Source organism: Rhinopithecus bieti, unplaced genomic scaffold (assembly GCF_001698545.2).
Source record: "Rhinopithecus bieti isolate Rb0 unplaced genomic scaffold, ASM169854v2 scaffold_5626, whole genome shotgun sequence".
Taxonomy (NCBI): Eukaryota; Metazoa; Chordata; class Mammalia; order Primates; family Cercopithecidae; genus Rhinopithecus; species Rhinopithecus bieti.
The window spans coordinates 5,064,036-5,074,430 of NW_016805666.1; the positions used below are offsets into that span (position 1 = coordinate 5,064,036).

At 40.0% G+C, this 10,395-nt stretch overlaps 1 long non-coding RNA gene across 2 annotated transcripts in view; it reads left to right on the forward strand.

Annotated features, from left to right (window-relative positions):
* The first annotated feature begins 979 nt into the window (after positions 1-979).
* Positions 980-10,395, forward strand: part of LOC108530484 (uncharacterized) — a 24,387-nt gene continuing 14,971 nt past the window's right edge. For both annotated transcript variants that reach the window (XR_001885844.1, XR_001885845.1), the window contains exon 1: positions 980-1,076. This is a non-coding gene — a long non-coding RNA (uncharacterized LOC108530484). The remainder of the gene's footprint in view (positions 1,077-10,395) is intronic.

The window sequence follows — 10,395 nt, forward strand, 5'->3', positions numbered from 1 at the left end:
ACACCTGTAATCTAGCACTTTGGGAGGCCGAGGTGGGTGGATCACCTGAGGTCAGGAGTTTGAGACCAGCCTGGCCAACATGATCATGAAACCCTGTCTCTACTAAAAATACACAAAATTAGCCAGACATGGTGGTGGGCACCTGTAATCCCAGCTACTCGGGAGGCTGAGGCAGGAGAATTGCTTGAACGAGGAGGCAGAGATTGCAGTGAGCCGAGAGCGCCACTGCACTCCAGCCCAGGTGACAGTGCAAGACTCCATCTTAAAACACACAAAAAAATTGATAAAATCTCTCTCAGATTTTTGTTTTCCCAGTGATTTTATACCGTCAGTCTGCATGAGAATTTCAGGTGTCATCTAACCATTTTTCACCACCTACTTTGAAGTTTCTGCCTGATACTATCACTTCAGAATGTGCTATCTGTAGCATATTGTAAAGCAGAAAAACAATGCAAGAGATATATGTGATTTACAATTTTCTAGTAACCATATTTTAAAAGGTAGAAAATTATGAGTTGAGAAAATTTTAATGTATCTAAAATAGTATTTTAGCATGTAATCAATACATTATTATATATTTGACATTTGTTTTTGCCACTGTAACTCTTCAAATATGGTGTATATTTATAAGACTTTCAATTTGAACTAGGTACTTTTCAAGTGCTCAGGCGACTAGTAACTACCATATTGGACAGTTCACCTGTTATCTACATCAGCTTAAATGAGCAACATTTAAACATGTTAACTAGTGTTATACAATTACGGAAGTGAAAGTGTTTGTTTGTTTGTTTTGAGACAGAGTTTCGCTGTTGTCATCCAGGCTTGAATGCAATAGCGAGATGTCGGATCACTGCAACCTCCGCTTCCTGGGTTCAAGCGATTCTCCTGCCTCAGCCTCCTGAGTAACTGGGATTACAGGCATGCGCCACTACACCTGGCTAATTTTTTTTTTTGTAGTTTTAGTAGAGACGGGGTTTCAGTATGTTGGCCAGACGGGTCACAAACTCCTGACCTCAGATAATCCGCCTGCCTTGGCCTTCCAAAGTAATGGCATTTTATAAACTTCCCAGTAATTGGTAAGTATGAAGTGGTGTCTCACCTTCCCCAGACTGAACTGTTTCTTTACATGTTGTACTCTCATTTTGCCAGCAGAGAGCACCCGGAGATGGCAAGACAGTATTAACCTTGAAGCACTCCCAGACTGAGTCTGCTGGATTGGCTGAATGTGAAAACCAAGGCACTAATTCAATTAGAAAAAAAAAAACAAAATCCTACCTTTACAAAAGCAGTACTGTATCAATGAGTATGCATGTCTCATTGTGTTTCAAATATACTAGTAGTAGATGCTAACTGTAGAAAATCTGAGAATATTGACAAGTAGGCTTTAAGAGAAGAGTTTGAAGAAAATAGAAAAGAAAGTGCATTATTGCAAAAAGTAGCCCGTCGTGGTGGTGCGTGCCTGCAGTCCCAGCTACTTGACTGGCTGAGGTGGGAGGATCGCTTGAGCCTGGGAGTTCGAGGCTGCAGTGAACTGTGGTCACATCACTGCACTCCAGCCTGGGTTACAGAGCCAGACTCTGCCTCAAAAAAAAAGAAAAATAATAAAAGTGCATTATTGACAATAAAATTCCTGATAGAGGAGCCAGAGATATATAGTCATATACGTTTTATATGTACATAAAACACAGACCTAAATATGTATCTATAAGAAATTGCCCTTACATATATGAGAAATTTGCCTAATATACACCTATATATGCATATATAAGAAACTGGCCTTTTATAGGCATAGCTCATTGTCTTTCAAATATTTTTTGTTTGTTTGTTTGTTGTTTTTTATTTGAAGGTTTGTGGAAACCCTGCATTGAGCAAGTCTCAGCACCATTTTCCTAACAGTATTTCAGACTTCTTCATTATTGTTTTATCTGTTATGGTGATTTGCAATCAGTGATCCTGAATGTTACCATTGTAATTGTTTTGGGGCATCATCAACTATGCCCAAATAAGATGGTTAATTTAATAGATAAATATTGTGTGTGTTCTGACGGCTCTACCAATAGCCATTCCCCTCACTCTCTCCCTCACCTCAGGCCTCAGTATTCCTTGAGATACAACAATATTGAAATTAGGCTATTTAATAACCCTACAATGGCCTCCAAGTACCCAAGTGAAAGCATCTCATGCTTTCAATCTCATGCTAGAAATTGAAGTTCAGTGAGGAACGTATGTCAAAAGCTGAGACAGGCTGAAAGCTAGGCTTCCTGCACCAAACAGCCAAGTTGTGAATGTAAAAGGTTTTGAGGGAAATTAAAAGTGCTACTCCAGTGAATACACGAGGGATAAAGTGAAAGAGCCTTATTGCTTATAGGGAGAAAGGTTTAGTTCTCTGGATAGAAGATCAAACCAGCCACAATGTCTCCTTTAGCCAAGCCTAATATAGAAGAAGGCCCTGATGCTCTTCAATTCTGTGAACTATGAGAGAGGTGAGAAAGCTGCACAAGGAAAGTTTGAAGCTAGTAGAGGTTGGTTCATGAAGTTTAACGAAGGAAACCACCTCCATAACATGAAAGTGCAAGATGGAACAGCAAGTCAGCTGCTTCAGAAGCAAATTGTCCAGAAGATCTAGCAAAGATAATTGATGAAAGTGGCTACACCAAACAACAGATTTTCAATGTGGATGAATTAGCCTTGTATTGGAAGAAGATGCCATTTAGGACTCTCAAAGCTGGAGTGAAGTTAATGCCTGGCTTAAAGCTTCGAAGGACAGGCTGACTCTCCTGTTAGAAGCTAATGCAGCTGGTGACTTTCAGTTGAAGTCAGTGCACACTTACCCTTCCAAAAATCTGAGAATCCTTAAGACTTATGCTTAATCTACTCTGCCTGTGCTCTATAAATGGAAAAATGAAACCTGGATGATAGCACATCTACTTACAGCATTGTTTGCTGAATTTTTTTTTTTTTTTTTTTTTTTTTTTTTTTTTTTTTGAGACCGAGTCTCGCTCTGTCACCCAGGCTGGAGTGCAGTGGCCGGATCTCAGCTCACTGCAAGCTCCGCCTCCCGGGTTCACGCCGCCTCCCGGGTTCACGCCATTCTCCTGCCTCAGCCTCCCGAGTAGCTGGGACTACAGGCGCCCGCCAGGTCGCCCGGCTAGTTTTTTGTATTTTTAGTAGAGACGGGTTTCACCATGTTAGCCAGGATGGTCTTGATCTCCTGACCTCGTGATCCGCCCGTCTCGGCCTCCCAAAGTGCTGGGATTACAGGCTTGAGCCACCGCGCCCGGCCGTTTGCTGAATATTTTAAGCCCACTGTTGAGACCAACTGTTTGGAAAAAAAATTCCTTTTAAAATATTATTGCTCACTGATGATAAATCTAGTCACCCTAGAGCGTTGATAGAGATGTACCAGGATATTAATGTTGTTTTCATGCCTGCTAACACAACATCCATTCTGCAGCCCATAGATCAAGGAATAATTTGAACTTTCAAGTCTGATTATTTAAAAAATACATATTGTGAGGCCATAGCTGCCATAGATTGTCATTCCTCTGTTGGATCTGGGCAAAATAAATTGAAAAACTTCTGGAAGGGATTCCACATTTGCAATGCCATTAAGAACATTCATGATTCATGGGAAGAGGTTAAAATATCAACATTAACAGGAGTTCAGAAGAAGTTGATTCTAATGCTCATGGATGACTTGGAGGGGTTCCAGACTCCTGTGGAGAAAATAAATGCAAATGTGGTAGAAATAGCAATATAACTATAATTGGAGATGGCGCCTGAATATGTGACTGGATTGCTGCAATCTGATGATCAAACTTGAGTGGATAAGAAATTACTTCTTCTGGATGAGCAAATAAAGTGGTTTCTTGAGATGGAATCTACTCCTGTTGAAGATGCTGTGAACATTGTTAAAATGAAAACAAAATATTTAAAACATTATATAAACTTAGCGGGTAAAGCAACAGCGTGGTTTGAGAGCACTGACTCCAATTTTTAAAGTTATATTGTGGATAAAACTCTATCAAATAGCATCATATGCTACAGAGAAATCTTTCATGAAAATAAGTCAGTTGATGTAGCAAATTTCATTGTCGTCTAATTTTAAGAAATTGCCACAGCCACCCCAACCTTTTAGCAACCACCACCCTGATCTGTTAGCAGCCATCAACATCAAGGCAAGACCATCTACCTGCAAAAAGTTTGCAGTGTGCTGAAGGATCTTTAGCAGTTTTTAGCAATAAAATATTTTTTAATTAAGGTATGTATATTGTTTTTCTATACATAATGCTATTGCACATTTAAATTATATTAAGGTGTAAACACAACTCTTATGTGCACTGGGAAACCGGAATATTTGTGATTTTTTTTTATTGCAGTGGTCTGGAACTCAATCTGCAATCTCTCAGTGGTATGCCTGTGCAACATTAAATTAGAGTATATATAGGTCATATACAATATGAAGATGAGGGAAAAAAGAATGCAGATGTACATAGATGTGCTAGTAGAAAGCAAATGGAATTTCTATTTTTGATTTCTTTGTTTTTTGCCTTCCATGTGGTAGAAGGGGATTTCCTGTGTTGAGAACGAGGAGGCAAGGTTGGAAGTTTGAGAAACGTGAAATACGACAACAAGTTATGTTCTACAATAGAACAGTGAGATTTAGAAGCTTGTGAAGAATGGTGGCAGTTTAGAGGAAGGGCTGAGGCAAACACTAAAAGGGACTGACTAGGAATTGCTGAGCACTGTCGATTGAGAAAACAGCTGTGATTGGATTGTGCTCATTTATTGTGGCATCAATCTTCATAGCTGCTTGGTTTCAGCAGCCACATCGGCAACCCCTATGTAGAAGCAGAAGATGTGAATGGTTGAGAGTGATGCATTGTTGGGGTTTAGATGGGCGTGTGTAACAGGGAGGTCTAGAGCCAGAGGAGAGAAAGAGGTTAAGGTAAAGCACTGAGATCTTTGGATGAGGCTGGGGGCAAGAAGTAACGTTCTTGGAGAGTAGGGAACAGTTTTCCATCAGATCACCACAAGATCAGAGTTCAAGGGTCACGAAATAAGGGAGTTAGTGTAAAGGATAAATTGTTATAGTCAGAAAGAAAATATTTTAGATATGGTATAGGTCTTGAGCCCGTATAGTAAATAACTGAGGTGGAGTGCAAAGAGAGGCAACTATGGTTGAGGGGCCAAAGACACGTCATCCCACGTTGTTGGAAATATCATTTTTATGGACAGTGAGTCCCAGGACATGACAAGAGGAATTATCGTGGAGGCTTGTATTAATATCAAAGAAAACAGATCAGGGAAGGGCAACAGTTTCGTGATGCTGAGCTCCAAGTTAATCCTTGGATAATCAGGAATTTGTGTAACTTTATAGGCATATGATTTGGCAACGAAACAAATACTGCTAGGACAAAATGAGAATCCTTTCAAGATAATAAATTTTAAATGTTTTCAGTCCATGCACCATGTGGTTTAAGAGCTTCAGACAGATTTGGGTTTAGAATTAGGTCCTTGACTTGCCAGCTGTGTGGCTTTGGCAAATTATGTATGGGCTCTGAAAGTTAGCTTCTCTGTCTTTCAAATGGGAATAATAATATAACATACTTCAACATTTTACAGTGCCCTTTTCAAGGAAAATAGTCAATAAATGATAGCTCCAGTATCAAAGGTAAGAGAAAAAACCCAGATATGGTTATTGATAAAAGCCAGAGCATGTTCAAACTGTAAAGATGCTCTGAGTTTATTATATATGATAGCCTCGCTTGTGGGCAAAGCAAGACTGAAAAAGTAGCTGGGAGATGTTCAAGATGATATAGTAGAATTCTCACATCTCCGGCTGTTAGCTGGAGTCTATAGCACCATCTTGTTTCTTTTTGTTAGACTTTCTGGTGTAGCTCCTCAGTCTGGATATTCCTTACTTCTCAATGTAAGGAACTCAACACTGCTCAAGAAAATCACTCCATTTTGGCGGGGCTGGGGAGAGGGGAGCAACTATAAGAGTTAGACTTTTTTCTTTATGCTGCATAAGTCTATTTTCCTTGGTTTCCAATCATTTTGACCTGCATGTGCCTCTGGCAGTTCTATTTTCTCTTCTACATGACAGCTCTTCAGCCATCTGAAAATAGTGACTGTTGCTCCTGAAATGTTACTACTCTGACATAGATACCCCTGGGGTCATCAGTATCTTTTTATGATACAGCCCAGGGCCTTTGCACTTCTGATTGTCTCCTCTTGTCTCTTTTAGTCTGTCTTTATACCTGTTCAAATCTCACCTCCAGGCATGGTCTGATTGCCACAAAACTGAGTTCAAGCTATTGCTTCCTAAATTTGAACACCGTTCATGCAGTCACAGCTCACATTGATCTTTTATTAAGCTTTCAGTCTGTTTTCTCATACACCATTTTTATGAACATCACTAGAAGTACAGGTGAGTTTTACAATAAGGGGCAGAGCTTGCTGTTTTTCCAGCGTTCATTTTGTTAGATTTTCTTGTTGTCTGTGTTTGATGATTTTTTTTTTTTTGGATACTGACTTTGGCAAATCGAATTTATGTGCAGATTTGATGAACACTGGATAAGTCTTTGGTGACTGACAGCTGCTTCATTTAGAGTCCTAGAAAAATGTCGTCTCAGTCAAAGCCCCTGAGCTTTGCCTCTTCCTGGCACATATGGGAAGGTGGGAAGAAGGAGGGCTGCACGCAGTCTCTGGCAATATGCCTCTTTCTTATTATAGCTGAGATAAAAACAAGGGCTTTCAAACTCTAGTGCTTGTTACACTGGTCCATGACAGCATTTTCTCATCAGAATCAAAAGTATTATTTGTTTTGGGGAAGGATTATTTTGGTTTTCAAATTATGCCCCTTATTGTACTTAGAATTTAAGTTTTGTTTTTTTTTTTAGTTTATAAAACAAAAGTGGCAGTAAGTGAGAATTTTAGAAACTTGTTTACTTGGGACAATAACATTTTTCAGTCTGTTGATCCACCAAAAAAAAAAAAAAATCACGAAAACCTCAATTTCGGGAGATCGTTGGTCTCTAACTTATTGAGATGCATTAAATAAGTTGAGTAAACTATAAATGTTTTACTTCTTCTGAATACTAATTTCTACTTAAGAAATAGTTGATACAAAAACAAACAATGGGGAAAGGATTCTGTATTCAATAAATGGTGCTGTGATAACTGACTAGCCATATGCAGAAGATTGAAACTGGATCTCTTCTTTATGCCACATACAAAAATTAACTCAAGATGTATTAAAGACTTAAATATGAAACAGCAAACTATAAAAACCATGAAAGATAGCCTAGGTAATACCATTCAGGGCATAGGAACAGGCAAAGATTTCATGACAAAGATGCCAAAAGCAATTGCAACAAAAGCAAAAATTGACAAATAGAATTAAAGCACTTCTGCACAGCTAAGGAAACTATAGACAGAGTGAGCAGACATCCTACAGAATGGGAGAAAATGTTTGCAAAATATGCATCCAATAAAGGTCTAATATCCAGCATCTATAAGGAACTGACATTTACAAGGAAGAAATAACTACTGCATTAAAAAGTGGGCAAAGGACATGAACAGACACTTTTCACAAGAAGACATACATACAGCTAACAATCATATGAAAAAAACTCAAAATCACTGAACATTAGAGAAATGCAAATCAAAACCATGATGAGATGCCATCTCATACTAGCCAGAATGATGACTATGAAAAAGTCAAAAAGTAACAGATGCTGGTGAGGTTGTGGAGAGAAAGGAACGCTTATACACTACTGGTGGGAGTGTAAATTAGTTGAACCATTGTGGAAGACAGTGTGGCAATTCCTAAAAGACCTAAAAACAGAAGTGCCATTTGACCCAAGAATCCCATAACTGGGTATATACTCAAAGGACTATACAATTTGTTCTAAAGACACATGCACACATATGTTCATTGCAGTACTATTTACAATAGCAAAGAAATGGAATCAGCTTAAATGCCCATCAGTGATAGACTGGATAAAGAAAATGTGGTACATACACACCATGGAATACTATGCAGTCATAAAAGAGAATGAGATCATATCATTTACAGGAATATGGATGGAACTGGAGGCCATTATCCTTAGAAAACTAACGCAGGAACAGAAAACCAGATATTGCATGTGTCAGCTAAATGATGAGAACACATGGGCACATAGAGGGGAAAAACATACACTGAGCCTTTCAGAGGCTAGAGGGTGGGAGGAGGGACTGGATCAGGACAGATAACTAATGGATACTAGACTTAATACCTAAGTAATGAAATAATCTATTCAACAAACCCCCATGACACGAATTTGTCTATATAACAAACCTGTGCATGTTCCCCTGAACTTAACATGAAAGTTTAAAAAAAAAAAAAAAAGAAAAGAAATAGTCGATAAATTAGAACTCACTGTGTGTTTGGACTGAATAGCATTACCAAGACAGTAGTTGCAATGCTCACAACTCTTCTGCGAGGTAGGGAAGGCTGCACGTTCTCACTGCACAGAGAAGGAAGCTATTGAGTGGCAGGGCCAATGTGGCACAGTAGGCTTGGTTTTGCACCAGCACTGTGATTGCCTCTGGAGCGTTTAGATCAGGCTATTGAAATATAGCTAGCATAGTCATGAAATAGAAGCGTACATTAAATAGAAAGTGAGGTAGTAGGTAAAGCTTCTGTTTAGCCTTGCATAAGTCAGATTAATTCTCTTGGCCTTAGTTTACTCAACTGTTAGACTCTGTTTAGTGAAGCCCACTTCCAGCTGTGAAAATCACGTTTTTTGCCACATCGATGGAATGCAATAGGAAGGAACAAAGGAATAACAAGTATGTAAAATTAAAAAAAGAAATGTGGCTAAGGGCTCTCTCTCTTTCTCTCTTGTAGGTATGGGTGTGTATTGACGGGTGTCTCCTAATGGAAATACGAGGTAGCTGTAGGGACAAATTATAGGAAAGAGAAAATACGTGAGAGTAAGGGTCAATATACGGACATTGAAATTGGTTGCTTTTTGTTTATGGTATTGGTGGGAGAATGAACAGCCCATTAATCAGGTAGGATCAGGTGGCATAAAGAAAGCCTGGGTTACCTTGGTAAATGCCCAGTCTTTCCTCTCTTCCTCTATCCTGTTCTATCTATTTTGATTGACATGTTCAGCACTTTTTGATCTATAGCAATTAAAAGGGAGCTTCTGCTGATGGAAGCTTGTCAGGGCTTTGAATCTGACACCAGGACCAGAGGGAGAGCTGCATCTGCCGTGGGAGTCTGGGCTGTCAGGAGATGACAGGGGCTTGCCCTTCCAAAGGGAGATCACCTTTGGCAGGAGTAAGTGCTTTCACCCAGAGGCAGCCCTGCTAGTGAGATGAGAGCAGTGTGTACTGAGTTAGCAGACTCAAAGGAGCGAGCTGGCAAATAGAATCACATCACATCTGCCAGAGAAAGTGATCAAAAGCAGCAGGACCCAGGCAGCTGGCAAAAAGGTGACCCCTGGATACTGGGCTGCTTCAAAAACACAGCTGATCCCAAAGATTGTGAGAAAGCGAATGAATGTGCTCACTGTAAATCTCTGCCAAGTTAAATAATACATCTCGCTCCTTCCTTCCCTCTCTTTTTCTCTTTCTTTACTTTTTAAAAATCCATTCTATCTAGTTTACTACTGATACGGTTTGGCTGTGTCCCCACCCAAATCGCATTTTGAATTGTAACTCCCACAATTCCCACATGTTGCAGGAGGAACCTGGTGGGAGGTGATTGAATCTGGCGGGTCTGGTGTTGTTCTCGTGATAGTGAGTAAGTCTCACGAGATCTGACGGTTTTAAAAATGGGAGATTCCGGGCTGGGCGCGGTGGCTCAGGCCTGTAATCCCAGCACTTTGGGAGGCCGAGGCGGGCGAATCACGAGGTCAGGAGATCGAGACCATCCTGGCTAACATGGTGAAACCCCGTCTCTACTAAAAATACAAAAAACTAGCCGGGCGAGGTGGCGGCGCCTATAGTTCCAGCTACTCCGGAGACTGAGGCAGGAGAATGGCGGGAACCTGGAAGGCGGAGCTTGCAGTGAGCTAAGATCGCACCACTGCACTCCAGCCTGGGCGACAGAGCGAGACTCCGTCTCAAAAAAAATAAAATAAAATAAAATAAAAAAATGGGAGCTTCCCTGCAGAAGCTTTCTTCTCTTGTCTGTTGCCATGTGAGACGTACTTTTCACTTTCTGCCATGATTGTGAGGCCTCCTTAGCCACGTGGAACTGTAAGTTCAATAGACCTGTTTCTTTTGTAAACTGCCCAGTCTTGGGTAGGTCTTTATCAGCAGTGTGAAAACAGACTAATACGACTACTTACAAATTATGAGGAAATAATGTTTTGTACAAGGTATATACTTTAAAAA